At 56.8% G+C, this 25,979-nt stretch overlaps 1 protein-coding gene across 19 annotated transcripts in view; it reads right to left on the minus strand.

The window, feature by feature from the left end:
- EPB41L1 (erythrocyte membrane protein band 4.1 like 1) overlaps positions 1–25,979 on the minus strand; it is an 80,319-nt gene that overhangs the window by 39,177 nt on the left and 15,163 nt on the right. The window contains exon 1 of one of the 19 annotated variants that reach the window (XM_080558853.1): positions 18,768–23,473. The exons of 16 other annotated variants lie outside the window; for them this stretch is intronic. The gene's annotated coding sequence lies outside the window, so the exon portion shown is untranslated. Of the gene's footprint in view, positions 1–6,341; positions 8,189–14,681; positions 14,910–18,767; positions 23,474–25,979 lie in introns of those variants that run through there. 2 more of the 19 variants (XM_080558852.1, XM_080558851.1) reach the window with 2 other exon arrangements.

A 25,979-nucleotide genomic window follows, 5' to 3' on the forward strand; every position in this document is an offset into this window, starting at 1 on the left:
CACGGTCAACTCTACATACTGCATCCGGGATGGCTGTTTTCTCCCCTCTGTATTCCCACTAGCCCAGCACGCTGGGTTCCCACAGCCAGCAAGGCTGAACCCTGCACGGTAGGCGGGACAAAAACTGCCTCCAGCTCCAGCTGTCCATCCTGTGCAAGATGCAAAAACAAAACTAGGGCCAGGAACACAGGGGGAAGGCAACTTCAGTGCTTACTGTCCCTCACTGGGGTGCTGAGTAACATATTTTTGAAATGGTGCCCTTTACGTTGCCCTTTATGCACATTATGCTTGCAGCACACTATCTCCTTCCCCCAGAAAAGCTGTACTAAATGCAGGAAAGCGGAAACTAAGAGAGTATACCTGCTGGCATGGGCACCTCCAGCCAGGCCTCGCTGTTCAGAGTATGAAGTGGAGACACCGAGGCACAGAGCCCCACTTTTGGCTTCTGCCAATGCCCCTGACAAGCCCTCACCAGGGCAGCACAAGGCACAGTAGCAGTAGATGAGGCAGCCCCTATGCTCACCTCCTGCACAGGCAGTCTGAGCACGTGGCTTGAGGCTGCAGGGCGGGTGCGGGCAGCCATGGGGCTGGCGGGAGCTCCTGGGGATGGCTCCAGCTCCCACAGGACGTCGAGCACCATTTGTACCGATCACCCTTCTGCCACTTGGGCTGCTCATACCCTAGCAGTACTTGCCTGTGCTAACGCAGGGATGAGCTCGCAACATGGCTCCAAGCCTGCCCAGGGGCTAGGGAATTTGCTTGGTGACACTGCATCCCACCGCTGTCACCTCTGACTACCCAAATGTTCTGGCAGATATGAGAGCAAGAGCCAAGGTCAGGACCACCAGCTATGACAGCAGGAAAAAGACTGCTGCATCTGCCTGGGACGGAGTTCCCTTTCCCCACGGCAGCCCATAGGCAGGACAGCACTGACACAGCACCGGCGTTTTGCCCCGTGCGGGCACAGCATCGGGGCTGCCTCCAGCCCCCACCGCCAGCAGGCCGGGGGTGGGCAAGTGCTGGGCAGGGGTCGTGGCCAGGGCAGCTGGCCGGGACCCACCCAAGGCACGTTCCGCACCGTGCGGTAACGGGCCCGGCACCGAGAGCTGGGGCAGGGGAAGGAGAAGGGGGGGCTCTCCTTACGAAAGCGTCTGTCCTCCCGAGCCTCCGCTACGCGTGCTGAGGCCCTGCTCCCCAGGGCGCGGCTGCACATCACTTGCTGATGGGAAGTGGAGGATAATTGTTCTCTCTCTTTGCTTCCTTGTGGCCTTTACTGGTTTTTATTCTTTTCCTTTTAACCGTGCCTATCTCAACCCTTGAGCCTTTTTTTTTTCCCATCATATTTTCTCCCCCCTGTTCTTTTGAGGAGGGGGAACGAGAGCACGGCATGGTGGAGTTCAGCTAGCCCTCAGCGAGAAACCCCCACAGCGTCTCACATTGCATCTTTCAGGTGTCCTCAGCAGAGAGGGGAGCTGTGAAACTTCATCCCGAAGTACTGCTACACCTGGCTTCCCTGGGCGGTAGGGGAGAGGCAAAAAAGGAGAAGCATGCTTGCCCAGCCAGCAGCTGTGGCAGCCCAGCCCCAGTCCCGGCGGCGTGTGGCACAGCTGGCAATGCCTGAGGTCACCGCAGAAAGACTCAGTTGACACCAAAAGAGCTAGAATTTCTCCCTTGCCCCTGTCCCAAGAGGCATGGAGTGGCCAGCCCCACGTGTACACGGCCAGGGACAGGCAGGACGACCTGCCTCTGCCTCCTGAGAAACACCCGCTCGCCTGACAACCCCGAGCACTCAGCTAAGGGCATGAGAATATTCTGAAGGTCACCACTGGTTTATTTTTTCCATGGAGGAAATGGGATGGAGGGCTGCTGCTTTTCAACTTCAGATAAAAGTTACATGCTCCCACTTCAAATGGGTGCGTGAAACACTTCAGAACACTTCTTGATGTGTGATTTTTTAAATTAACGTGGAATCTCTAAATAGCAATAGTCACTTTGGGCCAAAACCACCCTAAATTTTTCACTTAAAGTTTCTAAACTTTCTTACAAATGAAGTATGTGTGTCCCCACTCCAACGTGTCGATCCCCACGGAAACACCTCAGCTATGACTGGATTGGTTTCACCCAAAGGTGGCAGGCTGGGGCTTCATCGCCACTCTCATCGCACACCTGCATGAGTGCATGCGGTGCCCACCTGGAGAATGAGCACCAGGGGCCCCGCACTTTGGGCTGTAAGGTACGGGGACCTGCTGCAGCAGGTGAGAGCACGATGCAGAAGCTTCAGGGTGGCTGAGCCAACGGGTAATGTTGCCAGAAGAAGCACCGAGCCCTAAGGAAGGGGCCTGACGTGGCCCCAAAGACCTTTCATCTCCTCACTCACATCCTACCCTGCCTTCTCCTGCCCTCTGCCACCCCACCTTGGTCCCTTCTCACCAGTCCCAGCACAGCTCACCCCCACCGGCCGTTCCCCCTCCTGGATTCAGGTGCCACCCGGCTCCTTGGCAGCACCAGCACCTGCATCCCTGGGCCACAGCAGGAAGCTAAGGCTTAGCATGGGTGCAGAGCAATCCAAGCACCAACACCCAGCAGGGGCATGGCAAGGGCCCATCCAGCCCATCCCCGTGAGCGCCCAGGAGGCCACGTGGCGCCCCTCGGTGCTCTCAGGTCAGGGCTCAGAACCAGCTGCACACTGCAAAAGCTGTGGGCTCACTGCATCAGCTGCAGCTCAGCGCTGCTAGGGAGTAAAAGGCTGAGCTGTCACTTGGAAGGGCATCACGGCTGGCAAGTTCATAACTAACGAGCTTTCTGGAGCTTTTCTTGGGCAGCCCCAGCAGCAGCCAGGGCCCAAGTTGAGACCCCATCTCCTCTGCAGCCCAGGCTGTGCCCTGTTTCACCAGCCCAGCTGAACACATCCCCAGGGTCACCCCAAGGCAAAAGGGGCACGGGGAAGGCAGAAGCAGGCGCCAGGGGACCAGGGATGCTCAAGGCTGGCTGGGCACTGGGGTCAGCCTCAGCCCTGCTCCTTCCTGTCCCCGTGCAGGATGCTGCCACCCTCCAGCACCGCCAGCGCTCCATCAAACAGCATGGCCCATGGCTGCTGGAGGGCCAGCCACAGGAGAAGGCTCCCGAGGAAGGCAGGAACACCAGTGCACTGACCGTCCCCACAGTGCTCGGGGACACAGACTGGCTTCCCACCACAGCATCATGTCTCCCAGCCATCCTCCATACAGACAAACATGGCCCACACTCCCAGCTCATTGTTAACAAGCAGTTCCAGCCCCTTCTTCCCCCCGGGGAGCCTGGTCAGCTCATTTTCCCCAAGGATTTTGCTGCATCACTCAAGAGCTCCAAAACCTGAGGATGTTTATTACCAGAGCATCTATGTGACTTAAGCAGGAATTATCTGAGCTTCAAAGATGGAAAACACACTTCCAGACAGCAAGAAGCTGGTTGTGCAGTGCTTGCCGTCTCACACTGCTTTTCAGACACAAAACTCTGCTCCTGCCACCTCCCCTTGCAGAAAAAAAGTTCAGCACCTCTGCACAGGAAACCCCTGATGTGGAGAGCCATGGGTGCAATAGGAAAAGGACATAAACCATCCTTTTGGCAGCTTGCTATGACCTAACATGCATTTGGCACCACAAACTGACAGGAGGGGTTTGGATCACAAGTGCAGCTAAGCTGTTTGAGACCAGTGAAAATGCTGTCCCAAACAGTTCATTTTTTTTTTTTTTCCTAAACATTGCCTACAGCAGGAGCAGGACAGGACCCAAACCTCCAGGGTAAGCAGCCTGCCCATGCTGTCCTGTCGCTGTCCCTGGCTCCTGGCGTCACTCTTCATGCATCACCGTGGAGCAAAACCGTGCCCAGCACAGCCCCTCTGGTGTGTGAGCTGAGCCGCCTGTGCCAGAGGCTGCCACCCTGCACCTCCTCAGCACTCCTGTCCCACCACCTGGCAGCCTCACCATTTCCATTTCAAAGCCAATCTGCACAGGCGAGATTAACTCACTATTCCCTTCCGGTTCTGCTGACAAAACCACAGCACCCCTGGAGCCAGCTGCAGGCAGGTTCTGACTTCACGAGGCCGCTGCTGCACTGCTGAGACCGAGGCCAGAGCATCACCAAGGCCGGTGGCGTGCCATGGCGCAGGCTGGCACTCAGTAGTGACTTTGCCAGTGGCTTCCACCACGCTCTGCTGATGCTGAGCACTGCTGGGACTGCAGATCCCACTCCAGCGCAGGGACGTGTTGCCCCAGAGCACCAGTCCCTGCCCTCTGCCTACACCCCCAACCCAGCACCTCGCCCCTGCCCTTCTCACACAGCCCAGCTGCCGTTTACTCCCAGCACCCCCCTTCTGCCCCGTCCCAGCCCATCGCAGGCTCTGCCCACCCACGCCTTGCTCCAGACACCCCTGCTGCCCCCCTGCTCCCCAGCTCTTGTGCCAAGGCCAGCAGCAGTCAAGGCAGGATGGGCAGGAGGGGGTGGGCGCCATCCTCCCAGCCCCTTCCTCTGCCCACCCTCCCAACCCCGTGGCTGGCAGCAGGGACATGGCGCTTGCTGGAGGACTCCTCCGCACCTGCAGGCCACAGGACTGCATGCCACACGCAGCTGGTTTCCCCAAACCTGATTTTTGGAAACAGCCATCGAACTAATGCTGAAACTTGATACAAAATCAGCTGGAGGATATTCACAGCATGGCGAACTTGAGGTCACACAGCTGGAGCTGGTCAGAGCTCCGAGCTGCAGAGACAGGCACACCAGAATGGCAAAAAAGCCTTAATGGGATCACAGGTGGACCTGCCTGCAGTGCTTACGATCTCCCATAAACTCCTCCCTCTTCTCTTTTTCTCGGTGTTTCCCTCCTCACCCCCCTTCAAGCTGGTGTGTGGATTCATGGATTTCCCAGAAGCTCTGCCCCCACACTTCCCCAGCACATCACAGCTTGAGCCTCCGCAGCGCTTCCCTCCCAGAGCTTCTTCCCCTTCCCTGCTGCCTCCAAACAAACAGGGTTTTGCCTGAGCCTGCTTTCCGCTTCCACCTTCCCATTCACTCTGTGCTGCTGGGTTAGCTTTACAGGCTGAGCATCCCTCTTTGCTCCCAGGCTTAGCCATCCTCTCCTTTCTCTCCCCTGAGGATGCTGCCTATGCAGAAGCTGGGGATGGAGGTTTCTGTTTCTGAAGCATCACACGTGTATTCCTGCAAAGCCCCCTGTGCAGGATGTAATGCCTGCACACACATCCCAAACCTCAGAGTAACCAGGGTGCCCGGAGCTGGACAACAACCAGGCGGTGCCCTTCTCCCTCACCACTGCATACAGCAGCTGCCAAGGGCCCCACAGGGCTGCTCCGGGCAGCAAAACCTGCTGCCACGCCGCAGGACAGACCCTGGCCCCAGGACAGACCGCGGCCCCAGGGACTGCTGGAGATGGGGTGCTCCCAGCAAAACAGCACCGCTGTGGGGAGCGCCACGGGGGAGGTGGCAGCCTCGCGACTCCACACGTGGGGGCCCAGCTACCTCACCGACCGCTCAGACACAGGCAGCAGCTTTCCAGAGCTGACTCCAGCCCTCAGAGGGGCTGAAGAGCTTGCCAGGCCCCCAGCAGCCATGCAGGTATACTGGCAGGCCTCAGGTGTGGTAAGGAGCGCAGGCAGTGCCTTCCAGTCATCCTGGAAAAAACAGAGAAGAGCCCAAGGGAACGTGTGCCCAGCCATCCCAGCAGGGAGGCTGGGTATCCTCGAGGGACAGGTAAAAGCAGAAGGAGGACACAGATCCCCAAAGCCCTGGCACTACACAGCACCCAAGTCCAGCACCTGGCACCAAGCTGGCACCCAGCCTGGTCCTGCAGGCAGCTGGGAGGCTCACAAACCCCAGACCGGCCGCACCTGTGCATGGCTAGCCCCCTGCACTGTGGGAGCAGCCCAGAGCACCCTGTTTGCAGGCAGCGAGCCCTCTCACACGCAGCTCTGCCACAGGCCTTGCAACAAGGCCAAAAAATCCTACCAGCTGCCCTGGTGACAGAAGGGGAGGAGGTCAGGAACATGGGGTGCTCCCAGCTCCTGGAGAGCGAACACCACTCCTCCTCCTGCAGGGCTGGATGGGACGGAGACCTGCACGGCCGCACTCTGCTCCCCAGCTGGAAAACTGCCCGCCCCCTCACCCCCTGCCCGGTCTCTAGGAGCCACAGCACACCCAGGCTGCTGCTCTGCTGGGCAGGCGCTGCTGCTGAAAGCCCAGATGCTGCAGCTGCCTGCAGGGAAGCAGCCAGGTCCAGACGGCCCTGGGCAGCCCGCAGTGCCACAGAGCATCCTGCACGGTTGCCTTCTGCATAGCGGGGCAGTTCCTACCTTGGCGCAAGCTCCCGGTCCCCATGCTGCCAGCACAGCTCCTCTCCGCCGGGCTGATGCCGTGCACAAGGCAGCGCTTTCTGCAGAGCAGGCGCTTCCTCAACTCCAACACCCCCGCGCATTGATTGATGCGTACTGCAGCCGCAGCGGAGCTGGGAACTGGGCTGCCTCTTCCTGCCCTGCCAGCCGGGGACCTCCCTGCTCCCCCCTGCAGCGCTCAGGCTCCCCCAGGCTGGGCTCCCACCTCACCAGGAGCTCTGCACCCGCACTGCAGCCCTCGGCACTGCGCAGACCCCATAGGGAAGATTATGCCAGCCCTGTCCGCCTCCCTCCCGGTGCTCAGCCTCTCTCACCTGCAAACATCTGACTCATCCCAGGCCAAGTACCGGAGGACAGGCTGCAAGCATTCCGGCGTCCTTCCCATACACACAGCAGCAGGGAAGGAGCTCCGCCACTCAGCTCCTACGCGGGGTTTTCATCAAGGAGCTGGGCCTGCTGTACAGTTTCATTCTGAGTCAATGCGGCTTTCTGGGCATCACCCAGGTCTCTTTAACAGGTTGTAGGGCACAAAATACCATGCTACCTTTGAAATGTGATATCCAAGTACCCCACTTGCACTAGTTCAGCAGTCAGATCGAAGATGTACTGACAGCAAAAGCTGAACAGAAGCTCTTTCATCAGCCCTGTCCACACCAAAGAGCTGAGCGTGACATCCAGCATCTCTCTGCTTATGGGACATGCGGCTCCTTGTCCCACCCTGCCCCCCCAGGGAGCAAAAACACCACAGAGCACACGCTGGGGCCAGTTACTGCACCACATGTGTACTGCACCCCCATGGTACCCAACAGCACAGAGTGCCTGAGTATCCATTAAAGCACAGCGCTAACAGCACCGCAGCAGAGGATGGATCCTGCTTTCAGTGAGCGGCAGGAAACCCCAAAGCACAAGCGGGCACGCTGGCAGAGCTGCTGTGGGACAGCCCAGGTAGCGCCCAGCACCCCTGACCTGAGCAGCCCGTGGGGGGCAGGCAGCATGGGGGCGGCACTTGCCCCTGCCCTTGTGCCGCACTCACTCTTGCAGGGAAGCAGTGGCTGCGGGGCCACGCTGTAGCAGGCTGGGGGCTCGCAGAGAGCACCCGACTTGCACAGTTCAGAGAGGGGCAGCTTTCAGTGCTAGGCCTCTGGCTGCTCTCATGTAGCAAAGAGTGGTGTAACGAGCAGAGCTGCTCAGCAGGAGGACCAGGGAGGACACGACTGCAGAATCGCAGCCCGTGGACCCAGCACCCCCCAAACAATGCAGCACTCTGCTCCTGCCCTGCCATGAAGCATGGCCACACAGCAGCACCCAGTAGACAGGTTCCACACCAGAGGTGATCACCTCTCAGCCGTGGCTCCTCGAAGCTTGGCCTTCTTGCTCCTATGTCTGGCAGCCGGGGCTGTCCGCGGCTGTCCAGGCAGCTGGGGCAGGCAGGCAGTCTGACAGCAAGGGCTGGGCAATGCTTGCCAGGCACCAACAGCAGCAGCCAAGCAGCCTTGGAAGAGCAGTGCTCAGGGAGCAGCCACCAGTTTGTACAAATGCCGACAAAAACTACAGAGCACTCCAGGCCATCAGGAGCCCGACGAGAAGAACACGGCAGATAAAGTCTGGAGATACGCCAGCAGACCCCGGGCAGCCCTCAGCTCTCAGGGGTAGGCACCCACCCACAGTCTGGCCACCTAGAGTCTGACTGCAGCAAAGGCAGAAGCAGAAAACCCTGCTCAGCCCTGTCTGCCAGCAGCCACCAGAGCAAGCTCCCCAGAGTGCCCACTGCTCACTGCGTGACACTCACAGCTCTCCACCATCAGGACCTCGTGCTCCTTCCCCAGGAGCATTCACCTTAGGGGGAAACAAAAGGGCAGGGACCAGGCTGCAGCCCTGAGGGTAAGCCAGTTGGATGCTGGCAGCATATCAGAGAAACAGGCTTTAACGCGAAGATTTCCCCACCATCACCATCACCAGCATGGGTGGTTGCTTGAAGACTTTTGATGAGAAGAGTGTGCCAAATAGTTCTGGGGGGTTGAACAGACTCGGATGACACTGCCTGTCAGCAGTACATCCTCTGCCAGCACCATCCTGTTTGTACCAAAACCGTAAGGCCAGGTACAAACAGGAGGAGGAGGCAGAAAGGGAGAGATGGAGCAGACAGAGAGAGACCCTGAGACCATAACCATGGCTCAGATTGGACTTGACACATGATGGGAAGGACCTAATTTATCATGTCATGCATACCCCAGCACAACAACAGCTCAGCCAAACTCCCCAGCCCTTAGCAGCGTGGCCCACAGCAGGAAGGAGGCAGCAGCAGCACTGCCACCTAACACCGTGCCACTGCCCCACGCCTGCTCACCCCAGGGCAGCTAGAAGGCCTTTGGCAGGCCTGGCAATAACCATGGGACACCCCCACCACCTGATCAGCCCTTAAGCACATGAAACACCCCTGCACCAGCTCTTCAGGGAAGTCTGTGGAAGACAGGAGAAGAAATTATCTTACCTCGGTCCCTGGCAAGAAGCAATGCACCCAGCCAGAGGCAGGAAGGCACTCAAGCCCCTGGGGTGCCAGGCTAAGAGGGACCCGCAGCACCCACACCTCTGGCCCAGAAACACCAACGGGGATGGGGACAGGGGCCAGGAGCAGGCACCAGCCAGCTGCCCCCCATCGCCCCCGTGGCAGGTATCTGCATCGGGCTGGACACGTGGACCAGCATTAAGGCACACCGAACTTCACAGAGGAGACGCACGGATCTCAAACGCCTTCACTGGTGGGGAGCGCCCAGGGAAGGGCCAGCTGGCTGCAGCCTGAGGCTCTGCAGAATGTAAAGCCCCCAGCAGCCTGCCTTCAGGGGAACACTTTTCTCTCGCTCCAAAACCCACAGGCAGCTCGGCCCACGGGAATCACAAGGCACCTGAGACCTGACCAGCAGCGGAACCCTGCTGGGCGACTGCCCCCCACGGCATGAGCCTGCACTGCCTCCCGGCTGGGGGGTTCAGGCTGCATCGCGCCAGGCTGCCAGCACTCAGAAGCACCCAGACCTTCATGGGGTCCCCTACCACCCCCAGCCCCCATGCTGGTGTGGCATGGCGTGCCCGCAGTGCCCTGACGAGCTCCTTACAGGCCCACGTGCCTGAGGATGTGTGGGGAGCCAGAGAGAGTAGGGCTGGAGGGAGCCTGGCTGCACCCCAGCCCCTGGCTGTGTGCAGCCCGCAGCCAAGGGGAAGGCAGCGGTGACCACAGCAGTGCTGGAGCTTGGCTTTCGCCAAGCTCAACACCGTGCACCTTGAAGGGGACAAGGAGACACAGCCCTGGTGCCAAGGCATGGGCAGCTCCAGGAGTAGGGAGACGGCGGAACAGAAGGTGGGAGCAGCAGCATCCCTCCTACTGCACGAGCAGCTGGGCCAGCAGACAGATGGACAGAGGTTTTACACCTTTCAGCCTCAAACATCCAAACATCTGCATGAAATCCCAGGTCGGGGAAGGCAGTGGAGATCTGGAGTAGAAACGAGACACCAAAATAGCAATTGAGAACAGGCAGAGTGGGCTGGAGGCCAAGCTGGGCAGTGGGGACAGGACAGGGCTCAGCTACAAGACCCAGCATATGTGGGCCACAGCGGGACAGTGTGGAGCCCCTTCCTAAGGCGGCTGCTTGCTGCCAGAACAGCAAGAGTGACTTTTACAAAAACCTGGTAGAACAGAAAGCTGCCACGCTCTCCGTGGCAACACCTTACGGCACATCAGCACCACTACAGAGCCAGTCCCGACAGTCACTGCACACCAGCTGCCAGAACTATCAGCTCAGTTTTGTCTTGGGCTGTCTTTGTTTTTGGAAAGCCATCTGTTAACCACCCCAAAAAAAATGATTGAGGAGCAACATCATCATCACTGCATTCAGAGGCAAGGGACACTTGTTGCAGGACCAGCACAGAGGCCATCCTCAGTGGTTAGAAGAGGTGAATGGAGCCCTGATACCTTATTCAACTTCTTGCAAGCAACTGCAACAATCCCAAATACAGACAAAGGGATGTTTCCTGGATGACAATCCCCACCAAGCCCCACTTGTCCCTGCAAGGACACTGGGCAGCCCCAGCCTTCCAGGGATGCTTGGAGGCCCTCACTGCACACCCAGTGGCGCTTCAGCTCAGGCACCGCAGGAGGAGATGGGTGCTTGGAAGCCACAGGAAGGCACCCCAGGAGGGGAGGAAGCCACAGTGGTGGCAGAGCACAGCGTGCAATGCCTGGAGTGAGAACAGCTGCCCCCATGGACAAGCTCCCCTGGTTTTAGCTTTTAACTCTACGGAGAGGCAAACGAGCCCTATGGGGAAGCACAGGTCCAGGCAGCATGCCACAGTTCTCTGGCAGGGTCTCAGAGACCTCCGTGCATTTCAGCGCAGAGTTATGGCCAGAAGAAAGACACCAGCAGTGGTACCATCCCTAACTCTGCTGTGGTGTGACTGGGCTTAGTGAAAAGCCAGCTAAAGCCTGGTCTGTCCCATGGAGATCACTCACCTTCACCCCAAAATCCACTGCAGGCCTCCCAGAGTAGAAGCAGTCTGGAGACCAGCCCCAGGGCTGCGATGCTTCCCCTAGAGCAAGCACTGACCTACGCGTGCCAGCTATAAGGTCCTGCAAACACAGTGGCTTGCTGACTCGCCTGCCCTAGCTTTTCACCGCCTCTACCGACCCTGCTGAACCGCAGCACCATTCTCTCTCATCCTTGCAATCACAGCTGACATAGGAGGCAAACATTTGTATTCCCTGCAGCAATTCAAAATGCTGTTCTGTGACTCAGATGCTGAAGGACTGCCAGCTCCCTCTGACCAGTGTGGGATGCATCTCAATTCTTAGAAGGGGTCATGGCTAAATTGGGGTTAGGTTTTAGTTCAACAACACAGTAAGCCCTTGGATCCCAGCAGAGGCAACTTCAGCCAGAGAAGCCTGTCTTGCAGCAGCACGCTGCTGGGGCAAAGAGGCACTGCTCTCAGTTCCCCTCATGCCAGCCTGGTGAAACTGTCTGCCAACCATTATTTTGGAGACATTCACAAACCAGGAGGAAGATATAGTCTCTCCTGCATGGAGCAGTTTTATCTACAAGCCTGATTCAAGGTTTCCTTCAACCTCAAATAAGCCTTTGATTTTGAGTGCTATCCTGCTCACAAAACGTGCTTAAGGGGACAAGGCTCTTCAAGGACAGACCCGACCTGAGGACAGTTCAAAAGTCAGGAGTAGCTAGTGGGGGCTGGCAGGGACAAAGAGCCAGGGATCTTTTCACTCTTGTCCTCTTCTACACTGGTCCCCAAGCTGCCAGTGCTGCAGGGCAGATGTTTCGGGATAAAGAGAAAAGGAGTCTGGAACCAAAATCCCATCGCAACAGCAAGGAAACAAAGGCCCTTCCCTTTGCCTCTCTGACACCCGGCTGTGGACCAGCTCAGGCCACAGGGGTACCCACATACTGCCTGGGGCATGCCCAGGGACACCCATGCCCGCACACCCCCTGCCCGACAGCAGCACCAGAGGTCTGGTGAACAGAGGTCTCTGAGAAACAGCCATGGACAGATCGAGAGCCTGTGGGTAAAAGTTAAGGAGCAGACCAATACAGGACAGTTTGTGGGTGGGGTCTGCTACAGGCCACCTAATCAAGGGGAGCCTGCTGATGAGGCCTTCTTGTTTCAACTACAAGAAGCATCCTACTCACAGGCCTCCATCCCGACGAATCCTGTCATCCTGATGATCCTTTCAACCACCTGGATGTCTGCTGGAAAAGCTACACAGCAGGCTGTAAGCAAGGAGACTCCTGGAGCGTGCTGAGGATAAATTCCTGGTCCAGGTATCAGACACCAACCAGAGGAGAAGCGTTACTGGGCCTGGTGCCTACCAATGCAGATCAACTCATTAAAGAAGTTACGGCTGGGGGCAGCCGCTGCCCATCCGTGGCCCAAGCAGAAGGGCTGCAGGAACAGTGCAGGGGCTACAGGAGCATAATGCCTGGTCCCTGCCCAAAATGGTCTTTTCCTGAAATACCCGACTTGAACTACTTGTCCCTGTTTAAGATCTCCTGTTTAACATCTCACATTAGAAGCACCAAAGGCACCATTGGTACACAGGGGCTTTTGTTAGAAAACTTGCCGTCTTTAAACTGACTCCCCTCTTTTCACGAACCCTGGCTCATGCTTTCTGAATGCCTAAAGACATCGCCGCTGGGGCTGCCCAGTGTCGCACCGCCAGCAGAGAGCAGACACAGCCCGGCTGCGAGGCACTGCCATGATGCGTGTGAGCACCCACTCTGCTCCAGCCCTGCTGAAAGAAACCACGAACCACGTTCCCACTGCTGAGAACAGATCAAAGCAAGGCTAGGACTCTAGGAAATTCCATAGCAAATAATTCCAAATATGCCTAAATGATGAGAGAGGAACTTGCAAAGCAAGGGCTCCCTGCCTATCGCAGCACTTGGCAGGCCACTGGCGAGCCCAGCGCAGGGCACTGACCTCCCGACACGGTCAGAGCGGCCGCAGCAGCACCAGCAGCAAGGCGAAGGGCCGGGCGGGTAGGGCAGCATCAAGCTAGCAAGCAGCGTAGCCACTGGTGAAGACCCACAGCTCAAATGCAGAGTGGACATGCAAAAAGGAGGATCTCTGGCTTATGCCAAGTGGAGAAATATCCTAGTCTTCCCAGGCTGCTGCAGAGAAGGGGCCTCACACTTCCTGGATATGCCCGGGAACAGAAGAAATGACCTTTTTAGCCAGAGAGTTGGCCTCTTTCCAAAACAAAGACGTCTCTTAGGGCTTGGAGATGTTCAAGCCTCACAGGCAATTATCAAAGATAAGAGGCAAATGTTACAAAGCACAGAACAGACAGAAGAAAGGATAACAGAGTGCAGGAAGAAGAAAAGGAAAGTCATCCTGGAGCTGCTGCGGGGTGGGGAGCAGAGCAGCATGCGTGCTTTACTGCAGCTCAGCAGCTGACCTGCGCAGGGGATGCAAGGGAACACTGCAGGGACTCGGGATGTACGAGCAGATCTGGGGCTGCTGAGAAAAACAACTGCTGCTGACAAGAAGGTATCTCCTGTATCTCCTGCCACGGGACCACAGGTGCCCCGCTGCGCTGTGGGCAGCCCCCCAACCCACACCACCCTCTGCAAGCGCTGTCACCAGGCCCCTGCCTGCCTCCACCCAAAGCACTGGACACGCTCACTGTGCCCTGGGTGCATGGGACAGTCCAGCACGTGGGCCCCAGTGCAGCGATCCTTAGTGCCAGCTCCGTGCACAACCAGGTCTCCCAGCAGCCCAAACCGACCCTTTGGCAGCGCTGGCACTTCTGTCTGGCCCTATGCATCGTACAATCCTCCCCGTGCTGAGCCTGTGCTTTGGGGCTGGTGCGAGATGATCAGCGCTGATACCAGCCCTGAAGCTGCAGGGACGAGCATCCCCCAGGCAGCCTTCCCCAGGCAGCCTCCAGCCTTGCAGCCGCTGCTCCCTGACAAAGCGCGCTGTCCCTGCTGGCCTGGGGAACCTCCCGGTGCCTCCCGTGTCTGCCGGGCGCCCTCACTTCCACTTTGTCTCAGATGATGTCTCAGTACCTGGGGTTCCCAAAGACCACGCCTCGCACCAGACCCAAAACAAAGCTCCCCAGGAGATCTGTTGGTTGGATCCAAGGTGCTTGCCGAGGGGAAGCATCCATAGAGCCAACAGCTGCTTCCCCACTTCACTAGACCAAGGCTCAGCTAGGCTGAGCATGGGATGCCTCGGAGGTGACAAGAAAACGGTCCCCAGCCCTCCTCTCACTGACACAGGACAGCCTGGGCACTGGGTGAGCCCCAGGGCAGGGGCCAAGCCCAGGGAGCAGGATGAGAGCAGCAGTTCCCACTGCGTGCAACCAGGAGGCCACTCTGCTCTCCCATCCGCTCCCCACCGAGGCATTTCCCCAGGGGCCAAGGTGCTGCCTCCGGGGGGGGGGCGAGCCCAGTCCTGCCCTGGGCTGGCTCTGCCGCAGCACAAGGCAGAGAGCGTTCATACACAAAACAACTGGCTTTCTGGAACAGATTTACCCTCATCCTCTCCCACTTTACACCTTTTATACATCCCATTTGTCCCTCGGCAGCAATTAGCGCTGCCTGTGCTGCTTTCTGTCCCTGCTTTATATTCAGGATGGAAAACAAAACCACATTACTGCAGTGCTGTATCCTCACAGTGACACACCGACCACCAGGAATTCAGGTCCAATTCCCAAAGCCACCCCAGCGCTGGCCTCCAACGCACCCACAGTGACCAGCGTTGCAGTGCTCGCTTGTACACCGGAGTCCCAAAATATACCTGCAGCAGAGATGAATTATGGCTGCTGTGGGAAAAACTGTGACTTGGAAATTTCCATGCTCTAAAGCATTTAACAGATATGTCAAAGTCGGACCAACGAGGTGTCGAAGCAACTCGAAGTCAAAGGGCTGAGCAGGAGCCAGAAACGGTGACCAGGAGCCCAGGCAATGCGTGCTGGAAAGGTATGCGGTGTATATGGCCAGACAGACACCTCCCCATCAAGCTGAGCTGCAGGGAGACAAAATTCAGTTAGTTGCCTCAGAGAGGGAAGACAAGAGTCTCATGGATTTGCACAACCTTCCTTATGTTGCTGCAGGTCTACCACGCTAACAACACACTTCACTAGTCTCCCAAAGAGAGAGGGAGAATCTGCCACAGAGCTGGGGAAAATCTGTCCTTTGGTTTTTCAGAGTGGCCAAACACTGCAAAAAAACCAAACCAAGGACAAATGAAAAATCCCACAATGACTTGCAAAATAAACGCAAAAAAATTACTGTTGTCAGGCTTCAGCTTGCTGCAGGGCTTCTGCACCTTGTCTGCAAAAATCCTTCAAGTGTCCATAAAGAAATCTCAAGCTTGGAAATCACTGAGCTGGACACGCATGCACTGATGACCCATTACTTGAGCCTCTGACCTCGCCACACGCTGAGCTGAGCTACAGCATCGATGATGGGGCCAAGCCTTCTGAGAGGAACACGTCTGTGGTAGTTATGACAATTTAAATCTCATGTTGAGGTTAACTGAGCCCAGAAAGAATTCGGAAAAACCCTGACTTATTTTCTTGAAGCATAAAAACGGTACTTGTTACTCAGCCTCGAGCTGGTTCAGAACAGCTCAAGGGATTTTCAGGGGTGTCCACGTGTGCTCAAAGGTCACCAGCGTGCTGCAGACAAGTATGGGAGACTCCTACCAGGAGAGGCTGCTTCTTGAAGTGGCTGCCTGAAAACAGAGGTGCAGTGCCTCCTTTTTCACCCCATTTGAGCAAGTGGCACACGATAGGATCATCTCCACTCCAAAACCATCCTGGCCACTCTGACCATTCCCAGCACCCCACGACAGGGCAGCAGCTTCCAGCCACCAGCTCCTGCATCCCAGTCTCCACTTTGAATTCTAAAAACACATGCGCTGAACGAGGAGCCTGGCACCGTGGGTTTGGGGATCAGAGGTGTTTCCTGGCACATGCGCCCCCAGAGGAGGGAGATTCAGAATGGTAGGGGATGCATATGACTGATGTGCTGGAAGGCACAGCCAAGCAGGGGGCTGTGCTCTGCGGCCTCAGGACGGTGACAGCCAGACTTCAGCTGCCTGCTCACTGAAGTGCCACGGCAGCAGGAAGCAGGACAGGGGGCTGAAAGGTGAAGCACGCTTTGCAGGCTGAGCACATCTCAGCGCTGGCATAACTCACAGCCCTGCTTGGTAAACACTGAAAAGATGAGGGAAAACAGCTCGCCTCCCTCCTCTCGAGCTGCCCTCCTTCCAGACAATTAATTTCAGCCCTGCATCAGCCCGTGGCTGTCTCGCAGTATGGCTGTGAATCATCAGTACCCGAAACGCTGACTCACAGAGGTGAGGCTCCAGATGCTGCTGACGTGGAAGCCCTCATCCCCACAGCCGCCTGCGTTCGCACCCCACAGGCCTCCTCCAGGCCCTGTGCTGCCTCCCCTGCAAGCCCCCGGGAGGTCACCGCATCCTTTCATCAGCAAGGCAAACACTGCAGCAGAGATGCTTTGAGAGTTCGTTTAATGCCATTCAGCCCAACACACAGAGCTGGTCCACCAGCCTGACAAGCCTTTAATAGTTTCTGCAGTAGAAACTCCTCTCCCTCCACAGCCTGCTTCTCCTCACATCAGAGGTGTTCCCCCAGTGTCTCACCCAAATCTCATCCCTGCAGTCCTGGGCTGTGGCTGTCCCTGTCCCCTGGGCACCAGGGGAGAGCTGCTCCTACCTTTCCACAATGTCAGATCTGCATCTCCCCACCTTCCCCAGGCCACGGAGCACTGCTGTGTCCAAACCAGGCAGCACTGGTTCCTCCTCCTCCTGCCACTGGGGTCTCGGCCATACAGCGAGGGTCTGTTCCAAGTAACCCTGCTGCCCACAGCTGGACAGACCCCATGGTTCAGCCCTCCTCTCTGCCTGGCTCCTGCAGATCTCTGCTGGCCAGGATAACAAAGCTTTGCTACTGCAGCACCAAGAGTTACCTTCCGGTATGTAATCACAGATGCAGCACAGCAGTGCTAGGAGCTTTCTAAGACCCCTCACCTCCATGTTTGTCTCAAGTTCTCTACATCCCCTCCTCATGTCCCACTTTTTCTTCAAGTCAGTCACAGAGACGGATGTTTTAGCAACCAAGTCTCTCCAGGCAATCACAATCTCTTCTGATGTTCTCCCTTTATGGCAAAGCATTTCCCCCTTTCTTTAGCACCCAAGGCATCTTCCAGTTCTCAGTGACCCAACTCCTCTGCCCAGCAAGAACGTCAATGTGCACGCAACAGGCAGGATGGACACGTGCCACTGCAGCCCAAAGCCACCGTGCGCAGCAGTTACCACAAAAGTGGCACGGTGCTGGAGAGCCTGAAGACTCACCCACTCCCCCGTCCCCTGCCACTACTACCCGGGCCTCCACAGAACCACGAGGTTCTTGCAGGCATCTTTCCTCCACCCACCCACAAGCCTTGATGTCCATCCACACTATTGCATAAACATACCTGAGAGCCACAGTCCCTGTAATCCACCCTTTCTCTATCACCTCCAAACCTGCTCCCTCCCACCCCTTTGCCGGAAGGATTTTGGAAATGAGACGTCAGACCAACATAGCATCATGTTCTGCTCAACATGCTGTCTGAGCAGGAGCAGGTCATGCTAGAAACGTACTGAATAGCAAGTGTATTCCCTCTTCACGTCAGACACTTTTTCCACCAGCCTGTGGGCAGACCTTGCGCTGCCCAGACAGAGCTCTGCTGCCTCGTTCTGCTAATTAGAGCGAGCCTGGCCCACCACACAACAGCAAAGTGTCAGCAGGATCTGGCCCTGCGCAGCTCCTATCTTCAGGCAGCTGAGAACAATAAAGCATGATCCTGGCACTAGAGAAGATCACCACTAACTAACCACGAGAGAATGCTCCTGGTGAAACCGCAGAGACACATCAGCTCCTGTCCCTCCAGCAGATGACAGCTCTGTCCCAAAGCCTGGCTGGTAATGGAGGGCAGGAAGGTCTCATCAAGGCAGTCCGGAACAGTCTTCTCCTGAAGAGGGACGGAAGCCTGCCTTCCTTGAGGGTCTCAAATCAATATATGGCTTTACCAGCTACTAGAGACGTGTTTGGCAGGATAGGTGACTGCTTTCCAGCCCTGAGCAGAGCCTGGCAAGCTTGGGCTGTTTAGCTGGTGTGCTCTGCAATCACTGACCAGATCCTGAGTTCCTGGGAGCAACCAGGGCGCTGGGCTGGCGAAAAGGAGTCAAACCCAGGGCTGAAGAAGCTGCTGAGCACTGTGGTGAGAAGCAGATGGTGGATCGTCATCCACAGGGCACACAATGGCCAGGGCTGGAGCTGCTGAGCTACGAGTTGGGTCAAGCAGGAAAAAATACGAGGGTAAAGATGGGAGGAGGAAATGACCCTGAGGTAAAATATTTATACAAGGACAGTGATTGTATGCAACACTTCCACAAGCTCTGGGGTCCACCTCACAAAGATCCCCACAGTACCATCCATGCAGCCCAGACAGGGTGAGGACGGCCCGCTCGCGGCCTCTCTGAGAGGCTGGCAAAGCTGCCCTCATGCAGTGAGATCAGACTTCACTGACACATGTTGAATCTGTGTTTGGGCAATTATGTATTTATATTACTTCAGCAGCTGCCAAGAGCCTGGACATCTGCTTACTCATCATGTGTTAGCCCAGCAGCACGGAGACATTTGACCCCAGAGCATGAAGCTGTACTTTTCCAACATGCCTGACAGCCAGAAAAGTGCCTCCCCTGCAACAAGCCACACCAGTCCTCCAGTGGCATTGCCTTCTGGAGATGGGCAGCAATCTCCTGTAACAATAACCCCCAGCTTGGTGTCAATAAAACAGTCCGTACGTCTCTCACCAAGCTATGCTCAGAGAGCCTGCTCAGCCCCTCTGTGGCTCCAAAGTCAACAGCATCATGCCACACAGGACTTCGGTAAAACATGAACCATGAGAAAGTTCAGGCAAAAAATGCAAAGCTGAGATGTCACTGAGTTCATGTGGAAAGGGTAGGGATATCCCACAAGTCAGCCTTGAGTTTATGGCGTGACGGTAACTTGATCACCTCCTGGGCTCAGGAGGGTACTCAGCTGCCACCACTGAGCCGGGAGCATCGGGGGCTGAGCCCAGCACAAGAGCCCAGGACCGGACACCAGCTCCATCCTCTGCTTCAGCAGCACGCGCCCAGCTGGACTCTCAGATCCTGGCAGCCTCTGCCTTGCTCTAAAATAAAAATAAAAAAAAACACGCACACAGTCCTTCTGGCACCTGAAAAGCAGGAAAGAGGACTTTGACCTCTGTCCCATTCCCCACGCTCCAGAAGGGCTCAGCAGCTCCCCTGCCCAGCAGCACCAAGGTGCATCCACCACCCAGCCGGTGGGATTGGGCTGCTCCGTGCCCAACCCTGTCCAGATGCAAAAGCAACACTTTGTCCTCCCTGCTGTCCAGCTCCCACCGCACACATCAGCAAACAGCTGTTTTTCAAGACCTGGGACATTTTAACAGGGTTTCAGCCACCAAGCTCCTACCATTTCAAGTGACACCTCCCAGCTGAAATTCAGGAATAAATCGCTCTGACCCTTCCCAGGGGACAGCCCCGGAAGTCAAGAAACACTTTTCACACTACTTCATTAGCATGCAAATGAAGATCTCTCAACTGGTGGGTCAGATGAGAGCATGATTCAGCCCTGCAAAAACACCATACATTTCTCCAGACTGAAGTGCTGCCGAGATATAAGCAGTGAGGCAAAAGAGCAGGCACTGATTGCAACTTGCAATGCCTCATCCACATCTCACGTCGCAGTTTGCTCTCCTCCCTGCTCTTGCAGGGCCATGTAAGCAAGGCCAGGACAGGGCCGTCCTCCACGCCAGCACCCAGCCCTGCGATGTGGGACAGGGCAAGCACCCAGCTGATACCCTGCCCATTGCTGGACATGTGTCCCTGCAGCTGCTCTGCTGCTGGGTAGCTCTGTACTTCCACGCTCTTCCTGCAGCCCAGGAGGTTTTTGCCTCCAGGAAAATAGAGGCCAAAACACTGAAGGCACCTGCCCTCCCCTGCCCTGGGTACGAGCGTGCCTTGTGCCCGAGCTGGGCTGGTGGTGACAAGCAGCAGTGGCCCCACAGCTGGCCAGTCCTGTGGTGACTGCTGGCACAGGACACTTGCCACTGCCAGCATGGGAGCAGCTGCTGGGCCATGGCACGCCATCTGTCCACTGGAAGGAGCAGAGCAATTTATTCCTGAACTTACTCAACTGGGTAGGTATTACCTGAAAGGGCAGGAGACTGGTGGCTGAAACCCTGTTTAAAATGCCCCAAGTCTTGAAAATTATCCATCGCCAAGCAGTGACGGCCCAGACGCCACAGCATCCTGTACTCTGTGGACCACCAACAGCCTGCTCAGTACTGCCGGGCTGTCTTTGTTTTCCTGTGCACCCACCAAACTCGTTGTCCCCTCCCCACCCCAAGACCGGCCCAGTGCAGCATGCCAGGGCCCTGTTGCGCCAGCCCAGCTTGGCCCAGGCAGTAGCAGCGCAGCCAGAAGCGCTGAGCTGCTGCCACCACAGGGCTGATTCTGTTCCCCAGCTCTCCCATGTCACCTCGACTCCCTCGTGCATCAGGTCCCCTCCCTGCGATGACAGCAGCTCGTTACCAAAAGCAGAAGTGCCCACCTGTCACCAGCCTGCTGGAAAACAACGCCAGCTGCGAGGCAGAGGCACGGCCACCCTCCTGCAGCCACCGCTCCAAGGGTACCCTCCCCGCAGCGCCGGCCGCCCCCCCCGCAGCACCCCCAGGCTGGTTCTCAGGGCCAGGGCAGCTTCCAGCACCGGTGGCTCTCCGGCACCGGTCCCCGTGCACACGGAGGGCCCCACTGCTGTGCCACCTTCCTGCCAGCACAGCTGCAGCAGCGTGGAGGCTTCGGAGAGGCCCCGGGACAACCCCAGCCTCCAGCACCTCCCGCGACACCCACAGGCCGGTTCAGCCTTCAGCACGGGCACTGCTTCTGGGAGCTCACATCAGAGAGCGGCTACGGGGCGGCACCCCCTGCCCAGTGCTCCGCTCCTGCCTCCGGGATGGGCGACGCGCTGGCCACCTGCATGGTGCACAGAGTAAAGCTGGGTCCTTTACGGGGACCCTAAAGCTTGCCTCACGCCTGGCCCCCACAGCTCAGGCACCCAGCAGCACGGGGCAGCGCAAAGCACAGACAGAGGTTGGCAGAGCAGAGCCCTGCACGCAGCAGAGCCAGCAGCAGACCAGGCAGCCACACACCACAAGCCGTACCGCTGTCAGCAAACCTTGCAAATAGTCCCCCTGCACTGGCTGCCTGAAATCTGCCCTCCGCTCCAGGAACGAGCGTAGGGGGCACGAGGTTCATTAAGGCTTCTTGCAAAACACAGCATTGCACAGCTTGCCTCCTCCACTAAGTCAAGCAGCTCTGTAAAGCCAGAAATGTGCCTCCACCAGGCAAGCACATACCTTTTAAAAGGGACATCTGCACTGTCAGCAGAGTATAGAGACGCTAGAAGCAGGGAGACAGGAGCCTTATGATACCATGATATGATAAGACCCTGGGCACTCAACAAGTTTCAGCAAAGGTCCTGGACGTGGACAGGGACCTCACAAGTGTTACGGAAAAGAGCAAGGGAGAAAGGAGTTCGCTGAACATTCAACACGCAACATCCTTTGATGCGTGTCACATGGGCAGCACCCCTGTGTCATGCACCCTCTGGATACCCTGCACTATAGGGTTTAAGCCACCACCCACAGCAACCTCCCTTCCCTCCAGCCTACAGCAGCTACAAACACAGCTCTTTCTCATACCAGAGGATCTCATTTGATCCAAAGCATTTTGCTGTTTCTAAGAAAGGATTCTCCAAGTGCCTTACAAACACCTGGGACTCGGAATGGACTGTTAAGAAAACAGACCCAAGGCAATAACTTACCCAGACAGGCTTGCGATTGCCCTGAGGGACAGCCTGGAGTACTGACACCTGAGCAGTGCCGCCACTGATGCCTTCACAGGTCATCCAAACCCTTCTGGAAGCACCTGGATGTTCTTCTGCCCACCCCTGTCTCGACACAGCCACCACGTAACGAAGACTAAAGGCCCCCATGCTTCACCTACATAACCTGTCACTGTCTGGAGGGAAGACGTGCTCACACACCTTGCCCAGCATCTCCCAGCCCCCTGCCCTGACCAAGGGGCTGCACCTGAGCTGCTGGTGCTGGGGCCTTGCAGGAGGCCTCGTGGCTCCTGGCTCTTCTCCCTGTTTTGGTGCAAGCCAGCAGAACCAGGCACAGAAGCAGCCCTGAAATGGAAGCCCCAAACAAAAGAGCCACCAGAGCTTCAAGACAACTTCCATCCCCGTGGTGAGGGTCTCAGCAATCTTGGGCAGAGAAACCCCAACTCCTTTGTCAGTGATGCCCAAACGCTCTGGGGTGCCCTGTCTCCCTGCACAGAGCAGGGCAGCCAGCAGCACCTCCCGCTGAGCTGCTGGAGAGGGGCGCGGGTGAAGCTGGACTCACCCAGCAGCAGCGCAGGGAACAGCACCTGGAAAGCTCCATCTCTGTTACTTGCTCAGCGACAGGCATCGGCAGGAACCTCCGCAAACCACGCCCCTGCCAGTTCCAGAAGCTTTGTGAGACCACAAAGTTCTGTATCTCCTTCATATGGCATCTGCTTGAAGCACTGGGACATGGCTGAGCTGGGGACATGCCCTGCTGCCGCCTCTCCCCACGCCTGGCCTCCCGCCGCATGGCCCCCAGCTTCACTTTGTACCCAAGGCCTAGAGGAAAGGGAGCAATGCTTTTAGACAAGGCAGACCTTCCACTCCGAGTCCAGTTGCTGCTTCTGGAAGCTGACAAATGATGAATACAAAAAGGAAAAGAACAAATCTAAACCGCTCCGCTCCATCTCAAGCAGCCAGCCCAGACAGCTCGGGAAGCAGCACTTCCATAGCACCACACAACCTGCTTTCCCAAGGACAGCAATGCTTCAGGGCTCCCCCTGTGCTCTGGCCAGCATAACCCTTTCCAGCTTGGCTCTCCTCCCCCAAGGCCCTGAGCTCCAAGTGCTGAGGACACAGCCACGCTCAGCAAAGCCTTACAAATCCAGAAGCACCTGCCCAAACAACCTGCTCCCTGCACACCGGCAATCAGCCACGCCAGCAGAGCAGGATTCCCAACCTGCCACACTGCCTCCATCCTCCACCACGCCATGCTCACATTTGCTGCTCTACAGATCACTGGTTGTAACCAGCAACGAGCCCGGGACAGCACTTCTCCACCTCCGTAACATGCCAACCCATGGGACAGAGCCTTTGGGGGCATAAGAAGGGAGTGCTCTGCACCAAGGGCAAATCACAACCCTCAGCGTTGCTGCTGCTTCCCAACTGATACAGACCAACATGTTGGAGGAATTCTTCCAAACATCGCAAAATTTCTTTGTAAGGAAGAAAGTGATACAAGTCCACAGGAAGAAAAGAAGCAAATCAGTAAGTGAAACCAATCAGGAGCTGCAGCTCAGTGAAGGAACTGTTCTTGCAAACATCTTTTTGGACAGTGCCTGCAAGGTATGCTGTTTTTCGGCTCATTTCTGAGTGAGGACAGATTAGCAGCTGGCTAGCACAAGGAGCTCCTCTGCTGATGCCCACACCACGCTCCCTCGTGCACCTGGAAGCTGCTACGCACAGCAGACTGCTCCTGCTAGAGGCTGAGCTGCCGACACCTCCCCAGGCACTGGTTTAAACTTGTCCCAAGACTGCAAACAACGCCACCAATTCATCTCGTTTGCTTTGTATTATTTGCAAATACAAAGATCAAAATTCATTTTTTTCCTCTCTTCAGCAGAAAGTCAAAGTCCCCGTGCCCAGGCAGGTTTCAAACACAGCAGTCGCTGCCTGCAACCCAGGGCCAGGCAGCCAGCCGGCGGGTGCCCCTCTGCTGCCCAAGGCAGTGCGCACCTTGCCCGGTGCCCCTGCAGAGCCCAGGAAAGAACCCAGCCCAGGTATGGCACCAAGTCTGCTGCTTAATTTTAACCCTTTTCATTCTTGGCACCTCTCTTCCACTTTCCACACACAATCAGATTTCCAAGAAGGAATAACCCTGTTGAGCAAGATTACAGCAAATGCTCCCCCACTGCAAGGGAGCTGCAGAGGGAAAGCTTGCACAGGAACAGATGAGCACCCGCTTTTTCCAGAGTAAGGAGCAGAGACTCCCTGGGTAGACGGGGATATCACAGTCAGTTATACAGATGATGCACAAATACAGTTCTGACAAACAGATGCACAAACTTACGCCAATACCAAAATGGGAGAGACACACTGAGACCCCCAGTTCCCGCTGTAAAACAGCTCCAGCCTTGCTTTCCCCCCTCAACATCCAGCCAGGTCTTCCCTGGGGAACCCATCATCCCAGCAGGCCTCCCAGGGATGAGGGGGGCAACTGCTAGTAAGCAAATATTGCTAGTTTTCTGTTGCTCTCCCCCAGCCCTTCCATTTACCTCTTGGACAATCCTCAGCAGTTTTTTTTTTTCCCCCTCACTGTTTAATCTCTCTCCAGCTCCCAGAAGACGTATGCTTATTGCTTGCAGAATCTCTTCTAGATTTGATGAGTCTCAAATTCTGTCCCACCCCCCACCCCCCCCTCAAGCAGGTGACAAGCACTCAGGGAACTTGGACAATTAAATGACAAGAAAAGGAAAGGCTGGGGAGGTTAAAAACAAACAAACAAACAATAAAAAAAACTACAACTGAACTAAGCCTCTCCTTTCCACCGCACCCAAGGGCAGAGCCCTCAGTGAGAACCAGTGAAAGGCCTACCAGAGCTTCCTGCTGTCACACAGGGGTGGTAGGAAAGTTCCACTAAGTAACACAGGCATGCGGGGGCACAAAGCCCTGCCCAGGAGGTTGCTGCAGACAGACCTAAACTGGGGGATCAGGATCCAGCTGGCTGTGCCTGGGGTCGCAGCTAAGCTCACCCTGCAGTGGGGAAGCACCATTCAGCAGTCATGGCACAAAAAAAGAAATTAATGTTTTACCGCTGAAGCAATCAGCAAAAAGATTAAAGTTTACGTGATGCGCAAAGTTCCTGATCAAAACTTTTTCCCCTGATCTGGCAGGCAGAGAAACATTTTCAAACTATCATCATGGTTTAGCCGACACCTGCCAGGTCTGGATGCGAGTTCTGCAGAACTAGAGGCGAGCTCTCAGCCCCACCATGGTGCCCCAGGACAGCCCTGCCACACAACACGCTTTTGACCACCTGGGCACAGCCTCGCTGCCAGAAGCAGCAGCACCTCCCCAGCACGCACTGTGAGGGTGTTTGTGCCAAGCAGAGCCAGGCACAGGATGGTGCGGCTCCTGTCCTTGCAGCTCAACTGGGGACCACACCACAGCCAGGACAAAGGGAACAGAGGCAGCGACAGCTCCTACATTGATCTGCGCTGCCCTGGGCTACAGACAAGAAGTCTCAGCTGTGTCCATCCCAGCCCACCCCTTCTATCCCATGGGTCCCAGTCTGGCTGGCAGGAGGTCACCGTGGCCACCAGGCACAGATCGGCCCTGGCAGAGGGGTGACAGGTCGCACCCACCTCTGGGCCTACAGGAGAAGGCCCACAGAAAGCACAGCTCCAAAGGCCACGGGCTGGCTGGTCCGTGGTCGCTCCTCAGCTGAAGGTGGCCCATGACAGGCGCCTTCCAGCAGAGGGTACAAGTCTGTACTCCCCAGGAGGGGGGGTCCGCATGCCTCATGTACAGGATGGAGGAGCTGAGCAGCAGAGGGAAGACCTCCCTTCCAACCCATCACCTGCGACAAACTGTGCGCCACCCACCAGCACCAGACCCTCTGGCAAGAGTAGAGCCCTTGGGGCTAGCACAAGGGAACTGCGTGGAGGTGGCTCGAACACCTGGGTTTCCAACCTGCACTCCTGCAGTGCTTGCATTTGCCTCACCTCCGCGAGCCTCTCCCTTGCCTGCCCTGGCTTCGGGGGACCCCCTCAGGGAGCCCCGGGCCCAGATCACCAGGGAAACGCCCTCACGGGCCTTCTGTCACCAGCACCTCGGGAACTTCTGCAGGA

The sequence above is a fragment of the Anser brachyrhynchus genome, assembly GCF_964034855.1.
Source record: "Anser brachyrhynchus genome assembly, chromosome: 16".
NCBI classification, from domain to species: domain Eukaryota; kingdom Metazoa; phylum Chordata; class Aves; order Anseriformes; family Anatidae; genus Anser; species Anser brachyrhynchus.